Source organism: Saccopteryx leptura, chromosome 9, assembly GCF_036850995.1.
Source record: "Saccopteryx leptura isolate mSacLep1 chromosome 9, mSacLep1_pri_phased_curated, whole genome shotgun sequence".
NCBI lineage: Eukaryota > Metazoa > Chordata > Mammalia > Chiroptera > Emballonuridae > Saccopteryx > Saccopteryx leptura.
In genome coordinates, this window is record NC_089511.1 from 2018983 (window position 1) to 2032129 (window position 13147).

A 13147-nucleotide genomic window follows, 5' to 3' on the forward strand; every position below is an offset into this window, starting at 1 on the left:
GCAAAAAGGCCCTGGCCAGTTGACTCAGGGGTAGAGTGTCAGCCTAGCATGTGGATGTCCCAGGTTTGATTCCTGGTCAGGGCACACAGGAGAAGTGTCCATCTGCTTCTCCACCCCTCCCCCCTCACTTCTCTCTCTCCTCCCCTCCCGCAGCCATGGCTCCATGGGAGTGAGTTAGCCTCGGGCGCTGAGGATGGCTCCATGGCCTCTGCCTCAGGTGCTAAAATATGGCTCCAGTTGCAATGGAGCAAGGGCTCCAGATGGGCAGAGCATCACCCCATAGTAGGCTTGCCAGATGGATCCCAGCCAGGGCACATGCAGGAGTCTGTCCCTGCCTCCCCTCCTCTCACTAAATAAAAAATAAATTAATTAAATTAAAAAGAAAAATGGGCAAAAGAAAAAAAAGAAAAAGTCCGAACCCTTCACGAGAGTGGATATACAGATAGCAAACAAGCTTGTCATTAAGGAATTGCAAATCAAGACAACAGTGAGACGCCACTACACACCGACCAGAGTGGCTAAAATCCAGACACCGACAACACCAAGTGCTGCTGAGGACACAGAGCAGCAGGAGCTGTCGCTCAGTGCTGGGCTGGCGGGGGGCGGTGGAGGGAATGTGAAATAGGGTGGTGACTTTGCAAAGTAGTTTGTCTGTTTCTCACAAAACTAAACACTCTGAGCGTACAATCCAGCCACCATGCTTCCTGATATCTACTCAAAGAACTTGAATACTTCCATCCACACCAGAACCTGCATGGTGATATTTATAGCAGCTTTATTCATGATTTCAAAAATGGGGGAGCGACCAAGATGTCCTTCAATAACACCAACGGTTTCTGAAAAACAGAGGTACAGCCAGAAAGTGGAATATTACTGAACAATAAAAAATAATATTAAGACACCAAATGACATGGCAGAACCATAAACACATATTACTAAGTGACAGAGGAGAACACAGTATGGTTCCAACTGCGTGACATTCTGGAAAAGGCAAAACGCAGACGGGAAAAGGGTCAGCGGTTGCCAGGGGCTGGGGAGATGGATGGGTGGACTTTTAGGGCTGTGCCTCTACCCTGCGTGAAACAACGGGGGACAGATGCCATCACACTCTCCCAAACCCACGGAATGTGCAGCACCCAACGTGGCCCTTCGCTGTGAGGCATGGGCTTCGGTTCATAATCATGTACGCACGCTGGGCTCGCCGATTATCACACGAGGTCCTGCCAGGGCGTACACGGAGCTTAGTACTTTCCACACCGTTTTCCTGCGCATCTGAAACTCGTCTGAAAAACAAAGTCTAGTCATCTGAAGAGGAAGATGGAGAGAGGGAGAGAACAGCAGCCTGGCCCCTGCAGCCCTGGTGGAGCACCCTGTCTGCTCCTCTGTGCACGGACCCCGGGTCCTCCAGAGCTGCTCCTCTGTGCACGGACCCCGGGCCCTCCAGAGCTGCTCCTCTGTGCACGGACTCCGGGTCCTCCAGAGCCCCTGCTCCTCTGTGCACGGACCCCGGGTCCTCCAGGGCCTCTGCTCCTCTGTGCACAGACCCCGGGTCCTCCAGAGCCTCTGCTCCTCTGTGCACGGACCCCGGGTCCTCCAGAGCCTCTGCTCCTCTGTGCACGGACCCCGGGTCCTCCAGGGCCTCTGCTCCTCTGTGCACAGACCCCGGGTCCTCCAGGGCCTCTGCTCCTCTGTGCACAGACCCCGGGTCCTCCAGGGCCCCTGCTCCTCTGTGCACGGACTCCGGGCCCTCCAGAGCCTCTGCTCCTCTGTGCACGGACTCCGGGTCCTCCAGAGCCTCTGCTCCTCTGTGCACGGACCCCGGGTCCTCCAGAGCTGCTCCTCTGTGCACGGACTCCGGGCCCTCCAGAGCTGCTCCTCTGTGCACGGACTCCGGGTCCTCCAGAGCCTCTGCTCCTCTGTGCACGGACCCCGGGTCCTCCAGAGCCCCTGCTCCTCTGTGCACGGACCCCGGGCCCTCCAGAGCCTCTGCTCCTCTGTGCACAGACCCCGGGCCCTCCAGAGCCTCTGCTCCTCTGTGCACGGACCCCGGGTCCTCCAGAGCCCCTGCTCCTCTGTGCACGGACCCCGGGCCCTCCAGAGCCTCTGCTCCTCTGTGCACGGACTCCGGGTCCTCCAGAGCCTCTGCTCCTCTGTGCACGGACTCCGGGTCCTCCAGAGCCTCTGCTCCTCTGTGCATGGACTCCGGGTCCTCCAGAGCCTCTGCTCCTCTGTGCACGGACCCCGGGTCCTCCAGAGCCTCTGCTCCTCTGTGCACGGACTCCGGGTCCTCCAGAGCTGCTCCTCTGTGCACGGACTCCAGGTCCTCCAGAGCCTCTGCTCCTCTGTGCACGGACCCCGGGTCCTCCAGAGCTGCTCCTCTGTGCACAGACCCCGGGCCCTCCAGAGCTGCTCCTCTGTGCACGGACTCCGGGTCCTCCAGAGCCTCTGCTCCTCTGTGCACGGACTCCGGGTCCTCCAGAGCCTCTGCTCCTCTGTGCATGGACTCCGGGTCCTCCAGAGCCTCTGCTCCTCTGTGCACGGACCCCGGGTCCTCCAGAGCCTCTGCTCCTCTGTGCACGGACTCCGGGTCCTCCAGAGCTGCTCCTCTGTGCATGGACTCCGGGCCCTCCAGAGCTGCTCCTCTGTGCACGGACTCCAGGTCCTCCAGAGCTGCTCCTCTGTGCACGGACTCCGGGTCCTCCAGAGCCTCTGCTCCTCTGTGCACGGACTCCAGGTCCTCCAGAGCTGCTCCTCTGTGCACGGACTCCGGGTCCTCCAGAGCCTCTGCTCCTCTGTGCACGGACCCCGGGTCCTCCAGAGCCTCTGCTCCTCTGTGCACGGACTCCGGGTCCTCCAGAGCTGCTCCTCTGTGCATGGACTCCGGGCCCTCCAGAGCTGCTCCTCTGTGCACGGACTCCAGGTCCTCCAGAGCTGCTCCTCTGTGCACGGACTCCGGGTCCTCCAGAGCCTCTGCTCCTCTGTGCACGGACCCCGGGTCCTCCAGAGCCTCTGCTCCTCTGTGCACGGACCCCGGGTCCTCCAGAGCCTCTGCTCCTCTGTGCATGGACTCCGGGTCCTCCAGAGCTGCTCCTCTGTGCATGGACTCCGGGTCCTCCAGAGCTGCTCCTCTGTGCACGGACTCCAGGTCCTCCAGAGCCTCTGGCCACCACGTCTCTGATGCAGCGATATCCTAGCACTGCCCCGGAGAGGGGCTCAGGCACAGGCACAGACCCCCGGGCCCAGAGACCTCAACCTGCCAGTCCCTTCTTCCCTGCTTGCTCTGTTGGTCCAACTCACAAATGAACGGACTGTGACTCTGGAACCATGTCCAGGTCAGCCAGGCCCAGCCCCCAGCTCAGGGCCGTCTGCGTGGGAGCGAGCACTTCTGGCTGGATCCCCCTACAACCCCGTCCAGCCTTGTTTGTCACCAAGACAGACACTTCACGTGGCGTGCTGAGGGGCCAGGCAGAGGCGCACAGGCGCCCGGAGTGCGTCCCAAGGGGACATGTCCTCCTCACACCTCTACCTGGGCGGCAGGCACCCTCTCAACGCTGCTGCACCCCCTCTCAGCCCACATGACGTTTAGCTCCAGCGGCTGGTTATTCCAGAGAGAACGCAAGCGCCTACGGACTTGGAGGCCACGCGACATAGTTCACACGGTTTTCCCGTGATTTGATCATCACAGGGAGAAACAGAAACTGCGGTTCCGCACGCATCCCCCCAGTACTCACACACACACACACACAAACACACACACACACAAACTGACAGGTTAAAAAATAACAGAGAAAGCCTCCAGGAGCGGACACTCCGAGGGCAGAGCCCGGTGCAGGGGACAAGGGGGTGGACACTCCGAGGGCAGAGCCCGGTGCAGGGGACAAGGGGGTGGACACTCCGAGGGCAGAGCCCGGTGCAGGGGATGAAGGGTGGACAGGAGTGGACACTCTGAGGGCAGAGCCCAGTGCAGGGGATGAAGGGTGGACAGGAGCGGACACTCCGAGGGCAGAGCCCGGTGCAGGGGATGAAGGGTGGACAGGAGCGGACACTCCGAGGGCAGAGCCCGGTGCAGGGGATGAAGGGTGGACACTCCGAGGGCAGAGCCCGGTGCAGGGGACGAAGGGTGGACACTCCAAGGGCAGAGCCCGGTGCAGGGGACAAAGGGTGGACACTCCGAGGGCAGAGCCCGGTGCAGGGGACGAAGGGTGGACACTCCGAGGGCAGAGCCCGGTGCAGGGGACGAAGGGTGGACACTCTGAGGGCAGAGCCCGGTGCAGGGGACGAAGGGTGGACAGGAGCAGACACTCCGAGGGCAGAGCCCGGTGCAGGGGACGAAGGGTGGACACAGGAGCGGACACTCCGAGGGCAGAGCCCGGTGCAGGGGACGAAGGGTGGACACAGGAGCGGACACTCCGAGGGCAGAGCCCAGTGCAGGGGACGAAGGGTGGACACTCCGAGGGCAGAGCCCGGTGCAGGGGACGAAGGGTGGACAGGAGCGGACACTCTGAGGGCAGAGCCCGGTGCAGGGGACGAAGGGTGGACACTCCGAGGGCAGAGCCCGGTGCAGGGGACGAAGGGTGGACACTCCGAGGGCAGAGCCCGGTGCAGGGGACGAGGGTGGACAGGAGGCCCCGAGAAAGCCTGGCCCTTCCCGCACCGTCTCCAGCGGCAGGTGGAGAGGACCCCTCACCTCTCTCGCGGTGGAGTCCCTATTCCAGAAACCTCAAACCTAGCAATTCACAGAAAAGAAAAGAAACATGTCCTTTTCCTCTCCTCTTCCAAGCCTTTCCGTTTGGGGAAAGATTTTTACAAACGTTCCTTAGAAAGAGGATCTTCTTCCTGCCCAGCCCACAGGTAACAGGGACGCCAGGTGTTCCAGAAAACAGCACATTACCAAAACGCAAACAAACAAACAACCCGGTGTCACCGAAACCGGAATGGAAAACGTTTTATACATTAACGCACATTGTAATGAATTTGCACAACCCTGACCGACTGTATACCCAGCGCAATGAAACAGTCTCCCTCCTCTCAGAGAAACAAATTACGGATGGTAGTGCATCGCTTCAGAAAAGCATTGTTCTTTTAAAAAGAAAAAAAAGAACCTGCATTTTTTTTTTTTTTTTTGTCCCAGCTACCATGTAATTTGTGAGATGCATTTTTAAATGATCTGCAGCGGCGGCTTCATCAGTCAGATGATCCCGATAGATAATTCACCACACTGTCACGTGACCCGCCATCACTCTAAGAGACGCGAATATATTGCCACAAGCTTTGGGAATAATGGGTGCACCTGTTTACGGTGTCACCTCTGTTTGCTAATTGTCTCCTTGAGCTACATTTTACTTCTAACGCGTTTATTTTTGACAGGCAGTGTCTATTTAGAAATCACATTACTTCAAGTACAATTGTTCTTTTGTCTATCAAGTAAATGAAGTGTTGTTATACAGATTTCAGGCTCTGATTAGTGAAGTAGCAGAGCTCCCCAAAAAGGGTCAATCCGTTATTTACTGGAGGTAACGGGAGGGCGACAGACACCTTGACTGCGCTCCGCTCTCGCGTGGGCGATCCTGCTCTAAAGACTCCACTTGGTCTCAGGTGAGAACCCCTCCCTGGGTGGGCAGGCTGAGGAGGAGCAGCCAGGAGACCCTGTCCGGAGAGGGCCGGCAGGTGTGTCCCGTGTTGACACAGACGTATGGTGTGTCCCCAGGCCCACGAGATAGGCAGCCCCTGGAAAGGCAACACTGAGTGTGTTGGTGGGTGGGTGGGTGTACCCATCTGTTGATGAAGTCCCCCATCAAAACAGTATTGCAAAACAATCTTCCAAGGTATTTCACTCTTCAGGTCTGGCTTGAGTTAGTTCAGATCAATGTGAAGGTAATTAAACCCGCGACCGAGGCTGGCGATGGCCGTGGAAAATGCACGCACGTGCCCGTGAAACCCCGTGCTGGGGAGGAGCCGGCCTGCCTCCCTCTCCGCGCGAGAGCCACCCGGAGCCGGTGTGAGGCATCTGAGGATGTCTGAGCAGAGGCTGAGGACCCGCCTACCACGAGCGGGGGCCAGACACCAGAGTCCCCCAGACATGCGTGAGCTCAGGTTAGATCACCAGGGGCTGCGTCGGATGGAGGGACGGAGCTGGGACACCCCCTCATTTCCTGGGGTGGGTAAGGTTCAGATACAAGTGTCTGACCCTCAAGTACCTCCGATCATTCCTATGGGCCATCCGCCCACCTGACTTCCTGCCGCCCGCCACGTGGCAGGATATGGGCCATCCGCCCACCTGACTTCCTGTCGCCCGCCACGTGGCGGGATATGGACCATCCGCCCACCTGACTTCCTGCCGCCCGCCACGTGGCGGGATATGGACCATCCGCCCACCTGACTTCCTGCCGCCCGCCACGTGGCGGGATATGGGCCATCCGCCCACCTGACTTCCTGCCGCCCGCCACGTGGCAGGAGCAGCCTGCGTTGGGGGGTCCCACATCTCTGATGGGGTCTCCAACAACCCCGTCCTCATTCTCCCCCGACTTCTCAGTCTATGACTTGTGGGAGGCTCTCCCCCCTCCATGTCTCGCACCTTCCAGTGGTCCCAGGCCGGTGACCACTGTCCCCACGGCACACAGGGAGCCTCTCACTGCATCACAGCGTCCCACGGGCCCCTCTCCTGACAAATACCTGGGAAAGGCCTGTTCAGGGGAGGGGCACCCAGGAAGCCACCGGGGCGGATGGAGGGTTCCTGAAACACCCTCGCCAAAAGAGAGGCACGCAAAGCCACACTCGCCCCAGGCATGTGCCAAACTGGCTCCCAGGGGCGCTCCCTGCCTTGCTCACTGACGCGGTGTGCGTGTCCGGGTGTTTCGCGCACACTGTGTAACCTGAGCAGGGACCCCACTGGACCACCCTGGTTCCTCCAAAGCGCTTTCCCCACAGGACCGTCACGACGTGCAAACCGCTCAGCCGGGAACCATTCACAGACCCGTCTCCATGTCACTGGGGCGGCTCCGCCATCGGGAAGCAAGGGCCGGGGAGGCACGCGGACCCTTTCTCGAGGGACCCAAAGGCCAGTGGGACGGGGGTGCCCAGACACGCAGCACCACGGCCAGGCCTCAGGACGCCACGCCCCACCACGCTTTCCACGGGAGCGACAGGGAATGTCCTCTTCATGCGGCAATTTATCTCAACGCCAAGCACTCCAATCACGGGAAGTACTTTTTGCTTTTTAAACAGCTTGCTTGTTTTTACAGGTCAAGAGCATAAATAAAACAGTCAAGTTGGAGACTTGGAAAGCTCGTTTGCAGGAAAAGGAAGTCCTCAGAGATTGTCCATTTGAGCAGACCAGACACCGGGCCGCTCTCGGGGGACAGCGTGGGCTTGTGGGACAGCCGGGCCCTTGGCGGCCACACTCATGGGGGAGGGTTGGGGTCAGACCAGAAGCTGTTGGACCAGGAGGAGCTGTTCTGTAAGGTTCTGATGCAAAGTAACTGCCAAGCCCCGGCTACAGTGGGGGTGGGCTGACAGGTGAGCTGACAGGTGGGCTGACAGGTGGGCTGACAGGTGAATTACAGGTGGGCTGATAGGTGGGCTGACAGGTGAGCTGACAGGTGAATGACAGGTGAATGACAGGTGAATGACAGGTGGGCTGAAAGGTGGGCTGACAGGTGAATGACAGGTGGGCTACATCCACAGGTTATAGGTACATAGCTGAGCTGTGCCTGGGTTGTCCTGCAATGGCAAGTATCCCAAAGGGCTATGGCGCTGACTCATGTCACCACTCCAGTGACTCCAAACAGATGAATTCAGGTGCCCGCTGACGACAATACAGGGTCCAGAAGCAAGGATATTATTTCTCAATCAGAGGATCTCAGGAAAAATGAGATGCCTTAAGATCAACATATTTGATTGAGATAGTTAATATCCTAACACCCTCCCCTCAAAAATGAAAGGAAGAATGGGAGAGAGGGAGGGAGGGTAGGAGAGGGAAGGAGGGAGGGAAGGAGAGGTAGAGAGGGAAGGGAGGGAGGAGGGAGGGAGGGGACAGTCCTCACTATCCATTTCTCCACATGAGCAATCACAGGTGTGCCTCCCTCCCAGAGCAGGGGCGTAACCAAACATGCCCTATTCTATTCCTCTCCAGACCCACGGTGCACACGCATGCACACGCATGCACACGCACACACGTGGAGGGAACGAGACTCACGAGCACCTGAGAACGCACTGCCAAGGCCAGGCCAGGGGAGCAGACCTCTAGGACTAGAGTGAGGGTCTAGTGGAGGAGCGGTTTCCACAACAGGGAGGCATCAGCTCCTGTGCCTAAGGGGAGACAGGGTGTCCCCAACGTCTGGGGGCCACACCAGCAGAGGACAGGACAGGGTGGACCACGGCCCCCCCAGAGGCTGATGCCACAGAGGAGCAGGTCCTCGCCACCCGCGCGCATGGCAGAGAACACAAAGAATGACAGGGCAGCTGGCAGCCAAAGGGCCACACGAGCCACCAGGCCACATTTCCTGCTGACATTTTCTTCTTTATTCTGCAGGGGGACTGGGAGAGCCCCACCCACCCCCCGTTCTTTTTATCAAATATTCCTAATGTAGTGATAAAATGAGGAAGAATGAAAGATGATTATAAAACAGGACTTTTATGGCTGGCGTCTACGGAACAGTCACACTGTTACATATATTTTTCTCTAAGTAATCAGAAATGTATTGGTATTTTGAAATTATGTATCTCTAATAACACAAAAGTACTTAAGAACAGAAATAGACAGTAATGGAAAATGCAGTCAACTGTTGACAACATATAGAATCTCTGAAAGTAATTTGCGGAGAACAGCAGAGCAGATGAGTCAAAATTTTCACCAAAAATATTTCTTGCCTCCGATAGCCCAATGTAATTCATTTTCTATCTCTGTTCATTAATCATTGTTAAAATTAGTGATCCATTTCTTCCACTCTGCCATCTGCACTCAGCTTCGTAACAAACATGACACCTTCCTGCATAATAAAACCTGACAACGACTAGGATGCATTTCCAAATAGCTTTCTGCATATTTGCACCTCTATAACGGATTCCGTTGTCAGACAAAAGTGGATTATTTAACCAGAGTTCTTTCTTTATCAATTCTGAGCACAGATGTGTGTGTGCGTGCATGCGTCTGTGTGTGTGTGTGTTAAAATATGATCAAGAAAATGCGTTAATTTTAATTAAAATGAATTTTTTTCCCCTGCCTTAAGTAGACGGTGTTTTAAATCCAGGGTCGTGCCAGCCAAGCTCGCTCACCAGAAACACAGCTGGGAGTCACACGCTTGATATAGGACGTTTACGTAAATAATTTGTGGCTTCGTCTCGTAAACTTTTCTAATAAAAATGATCTTGACATTCCAACCTCCTCCCAAAAAAATGTGGTTTGTTGTTGTTTTTTTTTCATTTTAATATCCTGCTTTATTTTGGGTGGGTTGTTTTTTGGGCCTTTTTTTTTTTTTTTTTTTTTTTTTGCCCTCTTTGATCACAGAATTTCAAATAAATATTTTTAGGGGAAGACAAAACAATCAAGACGCAAGTAGATACAGAGAGAACACCGATGAATAATTAATCACACGCCGAGCCTTCCCATGGGGAAGCCACCACCGGGCCAAACCACAGGGACGCATCCCTGGTCCTCCGGATGCCATGCCATGTGGTGCCAATCAGTCTGACGGTGACGAGGGTGGGGGCGAGGCCCCAAGAACCCGGGCTCTGTCCTCACCTCCTGACAGCACCGCCTCCGAGGAAGGGAACCTGTGAGCCTCCACGAAAGAGCGCCCACCCGAACAGCAGAGCAGCCCTGCGTCCTGTGCCAGCCTGGACCGAGGGGGGCAGGGTAGTGAGGGGACACTGGGCAAAGGGGCAAAGGGGCAGCTTGTCTTTCTGCACTCCCAGCCAGTCCCCTGACGTCATCCTAACGAGGGACCTCACCAGTCCTCGAGAAAGACCTAAGCGATGCGACCCCCTCCCGCCTGGGCCCCTGTGCTCCGACCCAGCTCCACGCCCCCAGGAGCTCACCGTGCAGCAGGAGAGACCGAGATGGGCACAGAGGTGTCTCAACCAGGACGGAGTGGCAGGCAGCATGCCAGAGAGAGAGCTGCATGGGGTGCAGGTCGCCCTCACCTGCCACTGGTAGGACTGGAGGGGACAAGAAGACCTCTGAGCTGGTCAAGACACCCCCACGTATAGACTCAGAGAGGAAGTGGACCCCGCAGTAAAGGCCAGCGGCCGACTGTGGCCGGGGCTTCGGGGTAGGTGTGGGCTGGGCTGAAGGTGGCCAGTCCCCTGGCTCCCAGGGACCCACAGTCATGGGCACAAGGGGGGGTGAGAAGTAGCAGCCTGAGGGCGGGGCCAACTAGTCACATCTGGAGTCCAAACAGCAGCACCTAGAACCCAGCCCCCCTCAGTGAGCTGAGCTGGCTTCGAAAGGAAGGGGACGAGTGTCCAATGACCAGCCCGTGAGCGTGCCTCTCTCTGTCCCCCTGTGTGTATGTGTGTGTGTGTGTGTGTGTCTCTCTCTCTCTCTCTCTCTCTCTCTCACACACACACACACACACACACACACACACACACACACACGCCCGATGAGAGGGCAGAACTTTTTCTCTAATCCTACTGCCTCTGTCCCCACAGCCTGGTATAGAGCTGGGAGCGGATCCCCCAACTAAGCCTCATTAGAATGAGAACAGTCAAAAGACAAACTTTGCAAAAATCAAGGTTTAAAATAGAAATAGCAACTGACCCTCAGCTGCACTGCTGGCTGGCTGGGACAGTGACAATAGCGACTCCTTTGTGGAACTTTCCTGGGAGACGTGCTCACCAGACGGGGGTGAGGGGAGGTGTCTGTCTGTCTCATGTATGAGAGAGAGAGTGGGGGGGGGAGGAAAGGTTTTTAAAATAGCCCCAGCTTTTTTTTTTAAATGTAATCACACATTACCATTCACCCTCTTAACAGCCAAAATGTCTATTGACTCCTTTAACATATATACAAAACCCAAAGCTCCCTTATAAATATTTCAGAACTTGAAACCTTCCATTTTGTCCCTGGCCCTGAACAATAACACACAGGACAACAGGGCCGAGCACACACACACACACACACACACACACACACACACACTCAGGGGGAGGGGGCTGGGGAGGACAGGAGGCCGTGGAATCCCACTCCCAGGCTTGTCGCTCAACCCCCCGCACCCCGCAGCCAGGAGTCCCCTCTCCCCTCGCTGTCTGCGTCCTGACACACTCAATTTCAGGTTACCAGCACGTCTGAATTACGGAAGGCTGATGGGGGTGCAGGGCAGCCTCTCTGGGCTGATTAGCACCATTTAAGAAAGCTCTTGCCAGCCGGCTCCAGCGGCCGGGAGCGCCACCATGGTGGGTGGCCTTTCTGTATGAGAAGTCAACACAGAGCTGTCTCGTTTGAATTCAAAACGGACCAGAAAGAAAGATCTGATTATGCTCATATGTAGCGAAACCTTTCAAGTTCACCGAGCTGCCAGACTTGGAAGCCGGGAAAGTTTCTATCCTGTGTTTCTGGATTGCCGGGTAGTCTTATGTTCTCTTGTAGTTTTCCAGAAGTGAGTGAGTGAGTGTGTGAGTGTGTGTGTCTGTGTGTGTGTGTCTGTGTGTGTGTGTGTGTGTGAGTGAGAGAGAGGGGGGGGAGGGAGGGATCAGCCTAGCCCAGGCATGGCCAACATACAGCCTGCGTAATGAGTTTATACGGCCCGCGATTAAATTTTTAATATTCTCCGCTACTTTAAAACTCAGCTACTCAGAAGCAGAAGCATTTTTGATTATTGGAAATCGAGATATTTAAGAAGATAGTGATACGCAGAAAAGAATTCTCCGTGTGACTAATCTGGGGTTAACTTCCAATAATTGGTGGATTGGATTTGCGATACTTCTTTATTTTTTAAAAAAATTCCATTATAAAGATTCACAACTTTTGTACTCGTCTGTACTCGATATGAACTCTTTGATGTTTAGCGACGATGTGAAACCCACATTCTTTTAGGTAGAGTTTGCCAGTGCGCACCCAAGGTCAAACAATTCATTATTTTTGTGATCAAATGTGCTGAATCAAGCGGCATTATAGCATAGACAACAGCTGCAGTTGATAACTGAAAACGTGTCCAGGCTGTTTGTAAAACTAAATAATTGTTTTATTTGCGATATAACCCCTTCAAGCTCATTTTATTAATTAAATATTGTTTCGATTGATTGCAATACAGTTTGGATATTTATACAGTATGTAATTATATTTTATTAAAATATATTTTTATTAAAATAATATTGTATATTAACATTTTTTCACTCACATTTATTCATAAACAAATTATATAATAAAATTTTGTTTACTTAAATGAATCATTTTTGTATTTAACATTTTTTAATTTTAATATTTCATCTGGCCCGTAAAAAAAGTTTTCTTTCTAATCTGGCCCGGGGGCAAAAATTGTTGGCCACGCCTGGCCTAGCCCCACATGGGAGTGTCTTTCTAGCAAGATGCCCCAGTAAGGCTTCAGGGAAAAGCTTTTAACTTAAAGACCCAGAACAGTGGGAACGCAGGGTCTGAATTTTTAATCCACGTTTATGTGAACACGTGCATGCACGCACACACATGCACACACTCACACACGTGTGCACACACATGCACGCGCACATGCACACGCACGCGCACTCACACTCACGCACACACGTGCACACACTCACACACGTGTGCACACACATGCACACGCACATGCACGCGCACGCGCACTCACACTCACGCACACACGTGCACACACTCACACACGTGTGCACACACATGCACACGCACATGCACGCGCACACGTGCGCACTCACACTCACGCACACACATACACACACTCTCAGATTTGGCCACAGGAGGCTTCTTGCAACACAAGGAGCAACTGGAAATCTGAAGGGCAGGGACAAAGCTCTGAGGGGAGCAGTGACTCAGAGGGGACCTGAAGGGACATGAGCTGGGCTCAGTGGGGCCGAGGACGCCATCCGTGTCCCTGGCCGCTTTCACCTTCCCGTCTCGACTTGCACAGACGGGCTTCCGCCCTGTCTTGTCTGATTCCCTCCTTCCTCGGCGTGGGCAATGGCTCCCACCCCGACTTCACGA

General features: G+C 55.0%; 1 protein-coding gene across 3 annotated transcripts in view; it reads right to left on the minus strand.

Moving 5' to 3' along the window:
• Positions 1-13147, minus strand: part of ZNF536 (zinc finger protein 536) — a 390408-nt gene that overhangs the window by 340726 nt on the left and 36535 nt on the right. The gene's annotated exons all lie outside the window — the stretch shown is intronic.